This window comes from Bos javanicus, chromosome 8 (genome assembly GCF_032452875.1).
Source record: "Bos javanicus breed banteng chromosome 8, ARS-OSU_banteng_1.0, whole genome shotgun sequence".
NCBI lineage: Eukaryota > Metazoa > Chordata > Mammalia > Artiodactyla > Bovidae > Bos > Bos javanicus.
The window spans coordinates 78,904,965-78,923,761 of record NC_083875.1 but is presented as its reverse complement, the minus strand read 5'-3'; the positions used below and the strand labels follow the sequence as shown (position 1 = coordinate 78,923,761).

At 41.3% G+C, this 18,797-nt stretch overlaps 1 protein-coding gene across 3 annotated transcripts in view; it reads right to left on the bottom strand.

Annotated features, from left to right (window-relative positions):
* The window catches only part of NTRK2 (neurotrophic receptor tyrosine kinase 2), a 407,230-nt gene that overhangs the window by 106,865 nt on the left and 281,568 nt on the right, over positions 1-18,797 (bottom strand). The gene's annotated exons all lie outside the window — the stretch shown is intronic.

Sequence of the window (18,797 nt, the reverse complement as noted above, 5' to 3'; positions counted from 1 at the left end):
GAACCAAAGGAATCACTTAGCTGTTGGCTGCAAAACATCATTCATGAGCTTTATGGACCAAGAAAGGGGAGAATTGAGAAGGGGATGGATATGAATGGCAGGTCTCTCACAAGCCAGATGCTTTGCATATATTCATCAGTTATGTCTAGTGGGAAAGGCAGAGAGCTAGCTAGGAAGCCCTAAGCCTTTGTTAAGCCCCTTCAAAATATTGAGGGAGACAGGCTCAGAGGACACGAAGGGAAAATGCAAGATCTGTGCATTGCTGATGAAGGCTGTGTCCTCACCTCACTTTTTGCTTCCTCACGTGGTGGGCTCCATGGTTGAGTTCTGGTGACTCTTTCTGTTTAGACCAGAAATGTCTAGCCCATTGTGCTAAAAGCTGGTTTCCTTAGCTCCTTTCTAAGAGCGGGTTCTAGCCTTGGCTGTCCAAAGCCAAGAAGAGACATGTACAGAAGCATCAGGGGAAGGGGGACTATTCCTTTCATGCAGAGCTGAGCTAGCCCATGCCACTCATCCATCACCTTCCTGGAAGAGGCAGGAGGCGGTCCCAAGGAAGTTCTTTGGGAGCCCAGTGGGAGGCAAGTGAATGATTCTCAGGACAGAGCTGGTGGAGAAGCCCAAAAAAAGACTCTGCAGAGGACAGAGGACTCCACAGTGTGAGCTTGGGCCTCGTCACCCAGCACATTAAGCATTGGATCCCTGAGCCCAGGGCTTCCACTGGGTCACTGCCACCAGGCTTTTCTGAACTTCTCATCCCTGAGTGGCAGACTGACTAAAGAGACTGTGAGTCCCTCTAGAGCTTGGAATGTGCAGTCAACAATATTGGACTCTTAGAAGCATTCTTTCCTACATTTTATACATGGGAAAACTGAGTCTGCAGGAATGTCACTGATTCATAGTGTGGGAATGGAGGAATTGGGATGTGAACTCAGGTTTGTCTGAACCCAGAGTCTGTAACTTTTCTTCTGCACCAGAAAGTTCTTTTTCAGTTGTAAGTTATGCTAAGTGTGATGAGAGAAAGGGAAGTATGTAAATAAGAGAGTAAAAAGTGAAAATAACCTCCCGCTTCCTTTCCGCTTAGTTCAACAGCCAGTTCAAATTATCAAAAGTTCCAAAGAAAATACAAAACTTATCTCTACAGTTTTAATAATGATAATAACATGAATACCCATGAAGTTCCCATTCCATTAAGAAACAGAACATCACTAGAGCTTTTGAAGCACCACTGTGTTCTTTCTGGATTGTACCCATTTCCTACTCACGTCCCAGGGATCACCACCATCCGGAATTTTGTGTTAATCATTTCCCTTGTTGGTTTGCTGCCACTGACACCTCCCCAGTGAGAGACTGTTGCTTGTTTTGAAGCTAATAAATGGACTCATATTACATGCATCCTTCCCTGTCTTAGTCTATCTCTCAACATTGTTCTTGAGACTGAATTACACTGTGTGTAGTGGTAGTAGTAATTCTTTTGCTTTTACTTTGTAATATTCTGTGGAAGGACTGTAACACCATTTATTTGTCCATGCTAGGTTGATGGATATGATATATACAGTTTCTTCTTAGATACAACTTGATATAAAATGCAGGTGGTGATTAAGGTTTTGCTTTAATAGGATTTTCCCCCTGATAATTCATGTGGTTTGGAGCTATAGCTGCTTCCTTGGGCCTCTGGGAACTCAGGGTGATAAAAATCAAAAGGTCTTTTATGAGCAACATTATTAATGAATCTAAGAATGTATATTAATTTCTCATGCTCCAGCAGCAATGCCTGAATTTAAGAGGGGAAAGATGTGTTCATTAGGAAGAGTGCCCATATAAAGAGATGAATGTAATTCTTGCAGAAAATTAGCTGCCCTATTTAAATCTAATATTTAACTCCATGGTTGTCATATGTTCATTGAGAATTAAATTGCCACTTGATTTACTTTACACTCTAACCAGATCAAGGCTAGTATTTAACTTTTTTTTCTTGCATTTGATTTACACTTTTCTTGCCTCCCTCCTCCTCTCTCTCCTTTCTTTTTCCTTCTTTCCTTCCTTTTCCTTTTTTTCCTTTCTTCCCTCTCTCCCTATCCCTACCCACCCCACCCCCCACCCTCTCTTTCATTCCAAGCAGTAAAAAACGTTGATGGGAAATAACTTTCTAAAGCTATGGATAAAGCCACAACTTCATCATCTTCCAAGCTAAAATTGATAAGACCAGTTTTACCACACTGACCTTGAAGGCAGTAGACACATCTTTAAGAAATGGGCTATTTTGCATTAATTTGCTTTGCTATGTTTGGGATATAGTAGATTACATGAATAGTGGCCTTTTGCCAATGTACTCCATCTAAATAGAAGGAATTCCTCTTTTCTAAGACTGGAAGCCACTGAGGGGCACAGGTAACAAGTTTTTGTTTGTATTTGCATTTCTGCCAGGGTTTCATAGTGCTCTGCACACAGCTGGTGCTATCCAAATATTTGTTGGAAAATGTGCCAAATGATAATAGAAGCAAGAGACAAATACTGTTCAGTTTTATTATTTCAGTTAACTGACAACAATCCTATTGAATGTGCAGGCAATAAAAAAGCTCAATTCTCCAAGATGTCAGGAGTAGGAAGAACAACTAGTCTGAAGCTATCACACACTTGAGCTAAGAATTTCTTCCCATTCTCCTCCAGGAGAGCATTGAAGCATATCCCAAACTGCCTCATTGCCTGTTTCCCTCAATCACCAAAGGAAATCCTCGGTACCCTCTCAGACCATCCCTCTTTATCCAGCCTCAAACTGCCAAATTGCTCATAATTGCCCCAAGCAGAGCCAATGCTAACCCCTTCGTCTCCCTCACAAGTCCTTCCATCAGTTCTTCTGGATGAAATGCCCATCATCCAGTAGGTCCCTGTATCCAAAATCTCTCCTTAAACTTCTCTTTACCTCCTCAGCTCCAATAAAACCTTGGCTTTGCTGAGGATGGGCTTCTCTGATGGCTCAGCAGTAAAGAATATGCCTGTCAATGCAAGAGATGCAGGTCAGGAAGATTTGATCCCTGGGTCAGGAAGATACCCTAGAGAAGGAAATGACTGCCCACTCAGGCATTCTTGCCTTGGAAATCCCATGGACAGAGGAGACCAGCAGGCTACAGTTCCATGGGGTCGCAAAAGAGTCAGATACAAAACGACTTAGCAACTAAAACACCACCATCATAACGTGCCTGAGGACACCCATAACTTCTCCCTCCAGCCCTCTCAAATGAAAGCCATCCCCACCCTTCACTCCCAGGTACATCAAGGCCTTTGTGCATGATGTCTGACCAAGACCCCCCCACCCACCCACCCCACCATCTCCTGCTAGAGCCCCAACCAGTTGAAAGCATCTGTCTTAGGGAGCCATCAGCCTGTATCACATTGAGCCCCTCACTATGACATCTTGGCTACCCCACTCACTCACTGAACTCCTTGCTCACATTTTCCCTCTCTACCTCCTGATACCAGCATTCTAAGGGCCTGAGGCACAGACGGGTGAAATATTAATAGTTTGCCCAAGTTGTACAAACACTCAGCTGCCATTTATCTGTCTTTCAGCAATGCAGCTAAGAGGAAAGGCATTGGGAAGTTTGGTTTGGCTGTTTGCATGGCATTTAGCTGACTTTTTCTTGGGAGTAAGACTTTCTTTTTTAAAATTGAACTGTACAAAAAAGATCTCCATGACCCAGATAATCACGATGGTGTGATCACTGACCTAGAGCCAGACATCCTGGAATGTGAAGTCAAGTGGGCCTTAGAAAGCATCACTACAAACAAAGCTAGTGGAGGTGATGGGATTCCAGTTGAGTTATTCCAAATCCTGAAAGATGATGCTGTGAAAGTGCTGCACTCAATATGCCAGCAAATTTGGAAAACTCAGCAGTGGCCACAGGACTGGAAAAGGTCAGTTTTCATTCCAATCCCAAAGAAAGGCAATGCCAAAGAATGCTCAAACTACCACACAATTGCACTCATCTCACACGCTAGTAAAGTAATGCTCAAAATTCTCCAAGCCAGGCTTCAGCAATATGTGAACCGTGAACTTCCTGATGTTCAAGCTGGTTTTAGAAAAGGCAGAGGAACCAGAGATCAAATTGCCAACATCCACTGGATCATCGAAAAAGCAAGAGAGTTCCAGAAAAGCATCTATTTCTGCTTTATTGACTATGCCAAAGCCTTTGACTGTGTGGATCACAATAAACTGTGGAAAATTCTTCAAGAGATGGGAATACCAGACCACCTGACCTGCCTCTTGAGAAACCTGTATACAGGTCAGGAAGCAACAGTTAGAACTGGACATGGAACAGCATACTGGTTCCAAATAGGAAAAGGAGTACGTCAAGGCTGTATATTGTCACCCTGCTTATTTAACTTATATGCAGAGTACATCATGAGAAACGCTGGACTGGAAGAAACACAAGCTGGAATCAAGATTGTGGGGAGAAATATCAATAACCTCAGATATGCAGATGACACCACCCTTATGGCAGAAAGTGAAGAGGAACTAAAAAGCCTCTTGATGAAGGTGAAAGTGGAGAGTGAAAAAGTTGGCTTAAAGCTCAGCATTCAGAAAACAAAGATCATGGCATCCGGTCCCATCACTTCATGGGAAATAGATGGGGAAACAGTGGAAACAGTGTCAGACTTTATTTTGGGGGCTCCAAAATCACTGCAGATGGTGACTGCAGCCATGAAATTAAAAGACGCTTACTCCTTGGAAGGAAAGTTATGACCAACCTAGATAGCATATTCAAAAGCAGAGACATTACTTTGCCAACAAAGGTCTGTCTAGTCAAGGCTATGGTTTTTCCTGTGGTCATGTATGGATGTGAGTTGGACTGTGAAGAAGGCTGAGCCGAAGAATTGATGCTTTTGAACTGTGGTGTTGGAGAAGACTCTTGAGAGTCCCTTGGACAGCAAGGAGATCCAACCAGTCCATTCTGAAGGAGATCAGTCCTGAGTGTTCTTTGGAAGGAATGTTGCTAAAGCTGAAACTCCAGTACTTTGGCCACCTCATGTGAAGAGTTGACTCATTGGAAAAGACTCTGATGCTGGGAGGGATTGGGGGCAGGAGGAGAAGGAGACGACAGAGGATGAGATGGCTGGATGGCATCACTGATTCGATGGACGTGAGTCTGAGTGAACTCCAGGAGTTGGTGATGGACAGGGAGGCCTGGCGTGCTGTGATTCATGGGGTCACAAAGAGTCAGACACGACTGAGTGACTGATCTGATCTGATCTGATTATCATTATTTGGTGGGGGGCAAGCTGCACATATGCAGGATCTTAGTTCCCTGGCTGGGAATTGAAGTTGAAATGTGGAGTCCTAATCACTGGACCACCAGGGAAGTCCCAAGACTTTCTTAATGAAAAAAGCAATGCACTGATTTCTATTCTAGACAATCTCACTGTGGACAGGCGCTTTGAATAACACCTTAAAGGGTCCTAGGAACATTTGGGTTCATTTTATGTGAAGTATCCTTGGCCAAGTGAGTCTAAGTGAAAGTCTCTCAGTTGTGCCTGACTCTCTGCAACACCATGGACTGTAGCCCACCAGGCTCCTCTGTCCATGGAATTCTTTAAGCAAGAATACTGGAGTAGGTAACTGTTCCCTTCTCCAGGGGATCTTCCCAACCCAGGGATTGAACCCAGATCTCCTGCACTGCAGGTGGATTCTTTACCATCTGAACCACCATGGAAGCCCAAAGATTCCATGATAAATAAGCTATCGGGTAAGTATGTTAAAAATTTTTACATTCTTTATTTCTTAGGTCAGTCAAAGCTCTGCTTTTAACTTTGGAGACTCCAGTAAAACCACTTCAAACACAATATGAATAACTAACAAAAATAAATAAATGAAACGCCCAGACTCTACCATAAATAGCTTCTTAGATTTGAAGGGGAAAAATCAAGACAATAGTTGATTTCTTTAAATAATTTTTTTTTAATAAAAAGTATCTTTTTAAAATTCACCTTGCCAAAGATAAGAGTACCCAGAAGAGGTGTGTGTGGTGTAGGGACCACCAAACTCCTGTGGTCTGCAGACTGATCTATGTATGTTCATATAGTCAAAACAAAGGGTGTGATTAGATTATTGTGCAAATAAATCTACTCTATGGAATCAGGTGGCTCAGATGGTAAAGTGTCTGCCTGCAGTGCAGGAGACCCAGGTTCAATCTCTGGGTTGGGAAGATCCCCTGTAGAAGGAAACCCACTCCAGTACTCTTGCCTGGAAAATTCCATGGACTGGGGAGCCTTGTAGGCTACAGTCCAGGGGGTCACAAAGAGTCGGACAGGACTGAGCGACTTCATTCATGGAATCAGGGAGAAAGTGATGACCAGAAGTAATAATTGAGATGAGGGACTAAATATTGTGGATATCTTTATCATTAATGGAATTTTCCAGGGTGGAAATTCACTGCACTTGGGCATTTGTTTCCCAAGTACCAGAACTGAGTAGATTTCTAGTTTTGTATTAGCATCACATTACAGCCACTGAAAAATGCATTCTGTCACAAAGAAGTTCCAGTAGTTGGTGGAGATGCTTGTAGTTTCAGATGGTTTAAATAAAATTCCTAGTATCAATTTCTCCCAAAAGTAAATATCCTATATATACATGTAGGCTATAGTTCAACCCATTACTACTAAATCTAAAACTAACACAATAAATAAATAAATATCACTCCACCCATTTAAGGTTGAAGTAGGAAACATATCCTCCCATTTCCTCAGTAATAGAGTTTCACAGAGAACCTTGTCCCCCTGGAAATTTCCTACTCATCACATGGACCTTAAATTCAGACATTCATGGAATCTTTAATATATGCCAACTACTCTGCAGTTAAAAGGAAAGACATCTTATATTTGTTAGTAGGACTGTATAAATAATATACCCCAGAAAATAATGTTCTGTATTAGGAGGAATCTCTATGTCTCCCTACAAACCTAAATGTATGGCCTGCCTCAGCAGTTCCAGTGCAGAGGACTAGATGCTGTGATGGAAACAGAAGTTAAAGATCACTGAGTCCGACTCCCTCATGTTTGACAGTTGGCCAGTGAGTCTCAGAGAGGTGAAGTGACTTTCCCAGGGCCACACAGCTAGAAAGTGGCCAAGCTAGAACTCAGAGCCCCTAACTCTCAGGAGAGCGACCTTGGACTCTGTAACACAAGCCCCTATTTGAGATTGCGTGCAGTGAGCATTCCCTGCCAATAAAGTGAAAACAGGTATATCATTCAGTTAATTATCTCTTCAACTAGAAATACTTGAAACGTTCATATTTATCATCTGAAATGGATCAAGCATCTCATAATGAAGAATATCATTACAAAATGGCCAATAAAAATAAAATATGAGCACATAAAGTAGGATGCCAAAGCTATGAAACATGCTTGAGCTTGATTTTAAATGCAAGTAACAAAAATTATTTACTAAATATCTTAATGTCTATATCATAAGGAGCATATTGAAACAGGTTAAATCATCTACTTTGAAAAAGTTAATTTATATGAAAGATGGGAACTATGGTTTTGAATTTCATCTATATTTTTATTATTAAGATATAAGTTTGGATAATATTGAAAATAAACGTGATTAAGACCAGAGATGTAAAAAACACCAGGACAAGACAAAGCCAAATATTCATAAATAACATTAATGATAAAATAAAACATGAAACAATACTGAGCCATTCTTAAGCAATTTTCAGCAAAAAATCCCAATGTGCATTACCATCGATTAATTTTCATATCCCTCTGAATGAGGTCAATAGTCACATTTATTTTACAGATGACACTACAATTAATTGACTAACTTGTGGTCATAGAGCAATCCACTTATCCTTTTCCAAGTGCAATTTCCAATGAAACAAGGAAATAGGAAGGAAAGGGAGAGACCCTAATATGTGCTGATTGCTATTAAGGGCCTGGAAATGTGCTGAGAGGTTTATGAGGGTTATCAATCTTCACAGCAATCTAGTAGGGTATGCTTATTTCCATTTTCAGATTAAAGTAACAAGGAGGGGATCACATGTGCTAAATAACTCGTCTGAACTGATGCTGAAGCTGAAACTCCAATACTTTGACCACCTGATGTGAAGAGCTGACCCATTTGAAAACCCTTAATGCTGGGAAAGATTGAAGGCAGGAGGAGAAGGGGACAACAGAGGATGAGATGGTTGGATGGCATCACTAACTCAGTGGACATGAGTTTGGGTAAACTCTCGGAGTTGGTGATGGATAGGGAGGCCTGGTGTGCTGTGGTCCGTGGGGTCGCAAAGAGTCTGACACAACTGAGCGACTGAACTGAACTGAACTGAATTGAACTGAATTTGTATTATACAACTGGTAACAGGCAGAGTTTAAATTCTTTCCACTACAATACTTTATCTTTCCTTGGCCTTCTTACAACATACAAAGTGAAAGAGAAAGTGAGCTTGAGTTTGCCCACCTAGGGAATCATAGGTCTACATTTATCACTTTAGTTCAACAAACCTTTATTAAGCATATACTATAGCCTGGGCTTCGCTGGTGGCTCAGATGGCAAAGAATTTGCCTGCAATGCAGGAGACAAAGGGTTGATCTTTGGGTCAGGAAGATCCCCTGGAGAAAGGAATGGCTACCCACTCCAGTATTTTTAGGGCTTCCCAGGTGGCACTAGTGGTAAAGAACCCACTGGAGGCACAGGAGACATAAGAGATGTGGGTTCGATGTCTGGGTCAGGAAGATTCCCTGGAGGAGGGCATGGCTATCTACTCTAGTATTCTTGCCTGGAGAATCCCACAGACAGAGGAGCCTGGCAGGTTACAGTCCATGGGGTCACAAAAGAGTTGGACATGACTAAAGCGATTTCAAGTAATTTATGTGATCATGTAAGGGAAAAGAAAAACTTAAATAAGAACTCAAGTCAGAGAAAACAGAAAAGAAGGCTAAAACAAGATAAGTAGAAATGCAAATGTGCAGATTCTAATGTTCCAAATAGCTATTAAAATTGCCATAATTTGACTCTGAGTTTCCTGGCAGCAGAAGCCAAGAGGGAAACACAATAATTTATAAAATTTTGACTACTCATAAGTAACAGCACAGAAATTTCTAAGTAAGATTTTTCATGGAATTTAGTTTTGAAAGGAATACATCAAATGGATTTTACATTGAAAATCAATGTCCTTAACAACATCTGTAGTGTAAATAGTGAGCATCCTAATAATATTTCTTATGGCAGAGCTCAATAAGGAAAAAACATATGACACAAAAACCACCCTCAGTCAAACACTGTGCAGGGAGTCCAGAGTGCTTATCATCATAATGGCATAAAAAATCAATGCCTATGGGCTTACTCAGGAATGCTTTGGGGATGGGGTGAAAGAAGAGATGTAATTTTCCACACCCACTGCTGGGCCTAGAACATATTAGGCAATCAATACTATTTTATGAATAAATAATAACATGAACATGCAAAAATAGATGAGTGATTGAACAAGAGATGAGAATGGTAGAGAAGAGGGCACTTAAGGAGGGGGAAGAGAAAAAGCAAGCAGGAGGAGGAAAAAGCCCACAGTGGGATTTAAGAAATTGTGATTTGTCCAGTTTTTTCCTAAAGAGAAGGAGCAGACAATATGTAGCAAAAGGAGGATGAGGTTGGATCACAGAGGACCTTGAAGTCCTTATTAACAAGTCCGGACTCTTGGACAAATGACTTTACTGCTTTTTGCCTTCATTTTCTTGTCTTTAAATAAAAGAGTTTAGATTAAACAGTATTTTAGGTCTGCTTCAGCACATTCATGTTCCATAATCAGTGAATCCTTGGATTTGTTTTATATGTAAGTCCTATCTAGAAGACTTTTGAGCATGGAAGAAACGTGACAAGAACAAATGATTCTGGCAGTAGTCGAACTAAAGGCAGAGGGGCAAGTTTAGGAGTAACTACAGACCTCCCTCTCACAGAGGCCCATGCTGAGCTGGAAGGTGGGCTCCATCCAGCCACTCATTCATCCTTCCTCTCCAGTCTCCTGTCCAAGAAATGCACACAGCTCAGGGTGACAGACCACAGGGAGGCTGAGATCAAGTCTGTGACCCCAAAGGGAACAGATGAAGTCACCAAGGACTAATCCTGATGTTTTCAGGGACAGTCAGAAAACAAGGAGCCTTAGAACAAGACCAAAGTGGACAAATGAGACAGGCAGGAGAAAGGGCCAAGGATGAGCCTGAAGAGAGCAGAAGGCAGACTTCTGGGGCTGAGGAGTCAGTGAGAGGTTAGGAAGTGGAGGTGGTGAGTGGAGACTCCACAAGTGGAGGGTTGGGGTAGGGACAGACAGGTGGATCTAGGGATGACATGGTGACTCTCAAGGATGGGTACTGGGGGGGTTTTGAGGAGGGAGAGATTTGAGGGTGTTTGTAAGTTAAGGAGAATGTGCATGCATGCTCAGTCACTCAGTTGTGTCTGACTCTTCGTGGCCCCATGGACTGTGGTTCTTCTGCCCATGGGATTCTCCAGGCAAGAATACTGGACAGGTTGTCATTTCCTCATTTCCAGGGGACTTTCTCAACCCAGGGATCGAACTCTTGTCTCTCGCATCTCCTGCATTGGCAGGCAGGTTCTTTACCACTAGTACAATCTGGGAAGCCCCAAGGAGAATAGTAGAAAGAAATTAAATAGGTACCACAAATGGGAAGGAAGGGGGAAAAAGGAGGGAAGGAAGGAAAAGAAAACTAGTGGGACAATGACTGGGGAAGTCACTGAGAATCCAATAAGATGGATGAAGCAGAAAAATTCAGAGAGAGGAAAGGTTTTGAGTGAATCCCCTTCTAAGGGCCTCAGCTTTGATGCTGGGCCACTGAAGGAGGAAGTGGACTTTCAGGGACTCCCAAGAGGCCCAGTGGGACCCTTCGGGCTAAGCCTTGCCCTGGGTCTAGTGATGGACAAAACAGACTCTTATAAGGTGAGTTTGCCTTGCTGGGAGTGCACCAGGTACCTAACTTGGATACCCCTTATGACATCCAATGGCAGCAAAGGACCTTTTCCTCCTAAATCAAATTTTAATACCATGTGTTGAATGAGTGCAGAGCAGCTATGGAGGAAAGGTAAGATTGGGTTTACTCTAACCTGAAATTCACATTAGATAAAAGACTTGAGTTATTTGAAATTAAAATACTCAAAACTTCTTGTAGAAAACAGCCAGAGAGGGGGAAAGCCCCAGAAATCTTTCAAGCTGTTAGACTAAAGGGAACACCACACTTCAAAATACACATACGGCACATCCTTCGCTTTGACAGCCCCTAACAGCCAAAATTATATCTGTTCTACACTCTGGCATGTGGTAGAGTTGGATTGATTTGCCTTGACAGCCCTCCCTGCTGGAACAATACTTGTCAGTCAGCCCCAGCAATGTTTGTATTTTCAAGAATAATTATGCAGAGTGATTGTACAAGATTCTGGCAGGTGGGCCAGACAGGCTTATCTGCCTACTTCTCCAACCCTGTGTCCCTAAGCCCTAATGCTCTACCTGCTACTGAGGATGGAAAACACCCCTTTAATGCCCTCTGTCACCCTCCCAATCTATGCATTATCGTCCATTTGAGGGGCCTATGCTGATGTCTGTTTTATCATTTGGGATCCTCCATTCTATGCTCTCCAAACAGAAACCTTCCTTTCTTCAATAATTTCAACTGGTAGCCACTATATATTCCTAACTGACTTTTTCAAGTTAGCTGGCCTTTACCAATGTACTTCTGAATGAAAGCTCCATTGTGAAAGACATGTTTCATCTTTGGTGGGGTTAATTCACATACTACACACACACACACACACACACACACACACACACACACACACACCAGTGTGCATTCAGTGGCCTTCCCACTCTATGTCTTAATTGTGAACAGTTTATCCGAGCTTAAATATATCGAGTATCTTCTCTGGGCACATACTCTAGTAAGGGTAAGAGAAATGCAGATATCATGATAATGTGGTCAGAATGTGATAAACAGAGATGACAGGTGCCAAACAAGTGTTCTGAAAGTGGGGCCATTCAGTAAAGGTTCCTTGGAGTCATTAAGCCAATTCTAGAAAAGCAAGTTATTCTACATGAGGAAAGCTCTGAATGCAAGAGAATGGGGTAAGCACTTAGCCTAAGAAACAGTGGGAGCCAGTGGGCACTTCATGAGTTCTGGCATTCCTTGCCAGCTTCCCAGGATGGCTGTAGATCTGCCTCAACTCCACAGAAAGGCAATGATTAGTAGAGCTCATGATATGTGATGAATGAAAAGGAAAGGATCACAGACAACATTTTTGGGTGCATCCCAAGTGTTTTCCATCTCTGGATGGGTTGGTTACTATACAACTAATATGCCGAACAGAGTACTACGCTATTTCCTCTTCAATATGATTATTGGAAAACTTGTATTTTCAAAGGTAGGGCTAATTTTGTTTTCCTTAAAGGATTTTTCAATACTTTCAGCATCTTTCACTCCAACATATATTTTTTTTTTCTTCCTCATTTCACCATTTAAGCTTCTGTGTGTAAAGAATTGTGTTTGATGCTGGGGAAGGTTCAAGGGTGAATAAGGGCAAGAGGAAGTCAGGCTGATGGTCATTAATTGTACATCCACTGCATACAAGATGTTATGTCAAGCCTTGGGCATACAATTGCTTATTCAGACATCCTGCTGGACCTAAGAAGAGATATCACTATCTTCATTTGGAGGTTGGGAGAAATAAGTCTTGGAGATGTTAAGCAATTTGCCCAAAGCCCTACAGCTGGAAAGTGGGCAAGACAAGTTAGAACTGTCTTCAAAACCAGGCAGTCTCTCCCAATAGAACACAAATATTTCCCCTAAAGGAACTGTAGTCTAATAGGGAGATGAGACACAAGGTACACAGATAACAGTTGTACAAGGAAGAGTGTAAAACTCACAATGACAGATGTTTGAAATACAGGGTTGTGACTTGTGCATGTTTAGAAGAAAAAGTAAGTTCTTTAAATACAGGGTATAGGGTTGTAGGATGTGCCATTTGAATTTTCCCCTGTAAGTTGAAAGGGTTTGAAATGTTGGTTAGAAAGAAGGGTGTTGTTGAGTAATGAATTAAGACATCTCCAAATTGCCAGAATGTCACTGGCTTGCTCATGTACTGGATATTCATATTAAGGCATATCCACATTGAAGTCCAAAATCTGAAATCTATTTAGGTTGAACCAAGTGAATTTTCCATTTTTGCAGACCCAAATGAGACAAATATTAGCTATTTCATGTGGCTTATTGTTATGTTGTATCTTTACAAACAGAAACTCTGAAAGTTAGAAAGGAACTCTTATCTTTTAATGTTCAGAAAAAGGAAAGTAATACATGTACATGATAAAAAAACCAAGAGCCTTAAGAAAAAAGTTGTACCTTTCCACACTCCTCCCTGTCCTTGGTCTTACTCTCTTGGGAAATCAATATAATACAATTTGGATTTTGGTTTTCTAGGGGTAATTGCCATAACTCTAATTAATAAGCTATTGTTTTCCCAATTTAAGACTTCTTTATTGATTCTCCCCTTTATTAGAGGAAGATTTTGCTCACACTACCTCCCAGTCAGTCCAATAATTAACTGCTGTATTAATTTTTAGCTCTTCTATTGATTATCTATCATACTATCCCTCCATTTCAGCCAGTATCCTGACACTTCTGTATATAAGGCATATATATGGGCATATTAGCACCCCTATCTTCTCTCTACCCCATTCACACATTGGGGTTTATTCTTTGAGCTTGGTCTTTACTACAACTGTGCCAATATTATTGCCATGTACATTCCATTCACAATATGATACAATTAAGGCTTTTGTGGTTCTAAAACTTAAACTGCAATAAACAAAATTTATGTTAATATGATGGTGAAGAATCCACCTGCAATGCTGGAGACTCAGGTTCAATCCCTGGGTATGAAAGATCCCCTGGAGAAGGGAATGGCAACCCACTCCAATATTCTTGCCTGCTGCTGCTGCTGCTAAGTCGCTTCAGTCGTGTCCAACTCTGTGCGACCCCAGACGGCAGCCCACCAGGCTCACCCATCCCTGGGATTTTCCAGGCAAGAACACTGGAGTGGGTTGCCATTTCCTTCTCCAATGCATGAAAGTGAAAAGTGAAAGTGAAGTCGCTCAATCGTGTCCGACTCCTAGCAACCCCATGGACTGCAGCCTACCAGTCTCCTCCGTCCATGGGATTTTCCAGGCAAGAGTACTAGAGTGGATTGCCATTGCCTTCTCCAATATTCTTGCCTAGGAAATCCTATAGACAGAGGAGCCTGGCGGGATACAGTCCACGGGGTCACAAAGAGTCAGAGATGACTGAGAGACTAACATTTCACTTCATGTTAATATGACCAGCTTAATATTGTATATTACAAGGCTAAGTGAGTGCTGGGTCTATATTTGTTTTTTCATGACTAATGCCATGTAGAGAACTTCTGAGCCACTTGAAGACGGATGTCTACAGCAGCAAGATCAAAAGACTTCTCTCTTCTAAGAATGAAGATTGTTCTAGCATAAAATTCAAACGGACAGATTTTTCATTTCTCCTGCTGGTACTTAGCAGACCTCTCAGATTGAAGTCTACGGTACTTCTTCAACACTGGAAAGTCATTTTTGGTTTTTCCTTTGATAATTTTCTCCTACCATTTTCCTCAGTTCTCATTATCTGGAAATCTTAATAATCATATTCCACTTCTCCTGATACAATTGAATTGTGCAAATTCTCTCTCATGAATTAGTTCTTTTTCTCTTCTTCTCTAGCTCTGTCTGCCTCTACCTTTTTGCTCTTTATTCTGGAAGAATTTCTTTTGTATCTTTCATACCTATGATTGAAACTTCTGTTTCTGCCATCATAGATTTAATTTGTATGAGTTCCTTATCTTATAATTCTTTTTTCCTAGCTATCCAATTTTGATTTATGTGTATCAAATCTCAAATCAGAGAACATTTTTTCTTTAAAACTTTCTTCCACTCAAAAAATTTCTGTACCCTCCAAGGTCAGTTTTTCTCTCAGATCTTCTCTTTCAGTTGCTATTGTCCTCACATGTACAGTGGATCTGGAATCTTATTTATATTGAAAAAAGAAAGTCTGGGTAGCTAATAAGGATTTCCTGGGTTATTTAGTCAGTATTGCCAATTTCAGAGAGAGAAGGCAATGGCAACCCACTCTAGTACTCTTGCCTGGAAAATCCCATGGACAGAGGAGCCTTGTAGGCTGCAGTCCATGGGGTCGCTAAGAGTCGGGCATGACTGAGCGACTTTACTTTCACTTTTCACTTTCCTGCATTGGAGAAGGAAATGGCAACCCACTCCAGTGTTCTTGCCTGGAGAATCCCAGGGATGGGGGAGCCTGGTGGGCTGCCGTCTACAGGGTCGCACAGAGTCGGACACGACTGAAGCGACTTAGCAGCCAATTTCAGAAAGAAAGTTTAGTTAAGAATTGGATCATTGGTAGAACATAGATAGGAATGCCTTGCTTTAGGATGAACAGGGAGACAATGGACCATTTGGCTAGAGAATAAACATGTCAGAGTAAAGAGAACAGTATTCTGGAGTTCTAATACCCATGCTACTACCAGGCTTTATCCTCTATGACAATCTGGCAATTTCTGCACAGAAATGTTTTAGATTCTTTTTTGTATGAAGATAAATAAATATCCACTTCTCTGCCCAGATGCAGATGAAGTGGATCCACTTCTCATGCCTCCGTGTTTTAAGCCCTTTCTCACTCTTTCCTCCTGTTGAACCTGCTGTACATGCTGGTCCCAAGCCTGGAGCCACTCCAGCTTCCACCGAACAGGGCACTCTTGCCTCCACTTCAGGTCCCCATGGCATATCCTGAGCTGAAGATCCCTCCTCTATGTTTCATGTATCAGCATAGCAACCACGCTCCATCTATTTTCAGAAATCTGACGTATGGCAAAACCAATACAATATTGTAAAGTAAAAAAAAAAAAAAAATCTCAGCTGTTACAGCCCCAGCCTCTCCTTCACTTCACTGCTATGGATAAGGGGCAAACAGATACACTCCAGTCAGCAATCTGTGCAGAATGTCTTCAGTACCTTACTAGGGAAGTTCTCCTTGGAGTCTCCACTCAGATGGAATGTTCTCAAGAGCTCAACCCAGGGTGCCTTGAGGCCCTTAAACAACCTATTTATTTCACAAATGAAGACAGCAAGGCACAGTAAAAGTGCTAATTTCCCAGAGCTTAGCCAGGACCCAAAACCATTTGCTTGCCCTCAAATCCAGTGCCATTTTCATTATACCCTGGTCTTTCTCATTACAGACATTTATCAACCAAACACAGCACATAGTTCAAAAGTTTAAGAACAGGGGACGGCAGGGAAGATAAGGACTGCATGAAGTCAGCAGAATATGAGTATAGCCTGTCCCCAGAAGTCAAATCACTCTTCCTCTGCAGCTACCAGATTTATCTCTTGTGTCCTCTGCCTATTTATACTCTCCATCTCCGATGAGCTGCAAAACCTGGGGTGTGAACTCACATCAGGAAGCACTGTGTTAAAGGCGGTTTATGAACTGAAGGCAGATTTATAACATGATAGTCATGCTGCTTGGGTTCCCTTCCTCTCTGTCTTAGGACAAGAACATGCTTTGTGTGCTTCTGTCAGCTGGAATACTTCCAAACTTTGCAGTCAATGCTACAAATGCAGTTTTTGGAGAGTTGTTATAAAAAGTGCACAGCTAAGTCATGTTACCTAATTACACTGCTTTAGAGAAGCAAGGACCATCCCTACCCATTGGGCATGGGGTCCTGTTGAGGATCTTATATTGGGTGAGGCTAATCTGGCTCTTGCTCTGGTTCCCCAAGTTTACAATGAAGTCCTTTCTAGACACTGCCTTCTCCTGAGAAAGTTTCAATGCAACTATTACAAAGGAAACTACTTACATTGGGTGATTAAAAATTCCATTGTTAAATGTTAATAACCACTTACAGCTGCAATTAGCATGGTCTAAAGTATTAAAATGACATCAAATATTCAGAGTAGATTACATCAAATTCATTCAAGAAAATGATGGGATCAACAAGGGATTAATTTCACAAATATACAAACAGCTCAGTCAGTTCAGTGTCAGAAAAGCAAACAGCAAAACCAACAAATGGGCAGAACAACTAAATAGACATTTCTCCAAAGAAGATATACAGATGACTAACAGGCATATGAAAAGATGCTTAACATCACTAATTATTAGAGAGAAGAAAATCAAAACTACAATGAAGTATCACCTCACACTTATTAAAATGATTGTTATCAAAAAGTCTACAAATAATAAATGCTGGAGAAGGTGTGGAGAAAAGGGAACTCTCCACATTGCTGGTGGGAATGTAAATTGGTACAGCCACTACAGAGAACAGAATGAAATTTCTTTAAGAAACTAAAAATAGAGCTATGATATGATCCATCAATCCCTCTCTTGGACATATATCTGGAAAAAAAGGAAAACTAATTCAAAAAGATGCACGAGCCCTGAAGTTCACAGCAGCACTGTTAAAATATCAAAGACATAGAAGACAAATGGATAGAAAAGATGTGGTATATACCTATAATGGAATACTACTCAGTCATAAAAAGAATGAAGTAATGTTATTTGCAGCAGTACAGATGAACCTAGAGATTATCATACTAAGTGAAATCAGTTGGAGAAAAACAAATATCATTCGATATCACTTATATACAGAATCTAAAAAAAAAGATACAAATGACTTTATTTATAAAACAGAAATAGACTCATAGAGAAAACAAATCTAAGGTTACCAAAGGAGAAAGGGGTGGGGGATAAATTGGGAGTCTGGGATTAATAGATACATTCCACTATATATGAAATAGATAAACAAGGAATTATTATACTCAATATCTTATAATAATACCTGTAATGGAATAGAATTTTAAAAAGATGTATACATATGTATATACATCTATATATATTATATATAAATACATATTTGAAACTAACACATTATAAATCCACTATATTTCAATAAAAAATAAGATAACAGAAAATAAAAGATAAGCCATTATTAATTTTATGGTATACTGAAGTTGAGGCAGTAATCAGCTGATGACAATTTGTTCCTATGGGTGTGGTTAAATGATGTCAGCCCTGGGTTGAAGCCTCACCTAGGGCTGAGTGGACAAGCCTCCAGAGAGAACTTGATGCCTCAGGAGGAATGAAATCTGCATGGGGTTGAACTGACAGTTAGGACCTAACATAGGACTCAGGTCACTTATGTGATCCAGGTTCTTCTACCATAAAATACTTGAGTGAACCAACAGGATTTGGAAGGAACAATAAAATATTCTTAGATTTTAAGATGAATATGCACATAATTGCAATGAACTGAACAGGAGTGAGATCCATACAAGTCCAGATGAAACCACCAGAGCCATGAGAGAACCAGTGAAGACCCCGGAGGAAAATGTCCATTGAGGAAGAAAAGTGAGAAATAAGGAGGAAAGCGCCCCATGGCAGGGGCCAGGGTCGTGGTGGGGGAAGCAGTGAGTGGAAATAACCACAGTTTGCAGGCAAGGTTTAAGAGGCAGAAAGGAAGCCTCAGGCCAATTGTTGCTGTAACTAACTACATGCGTGTGTGCGTGCATGCTCAGTCGTGTCCGACTCTTGGCAACCCCATGGACTGTAGCCCGCCAGGCTCCTCTGTCCATGGGATTTCCCAGGCAAGAATACTAGAGTGGGTTGGTATTTCCTACTTCAGGGGATCTTCCTGACCCAGGGATCAAACCCACATCTCCTGCAGCTTCTGC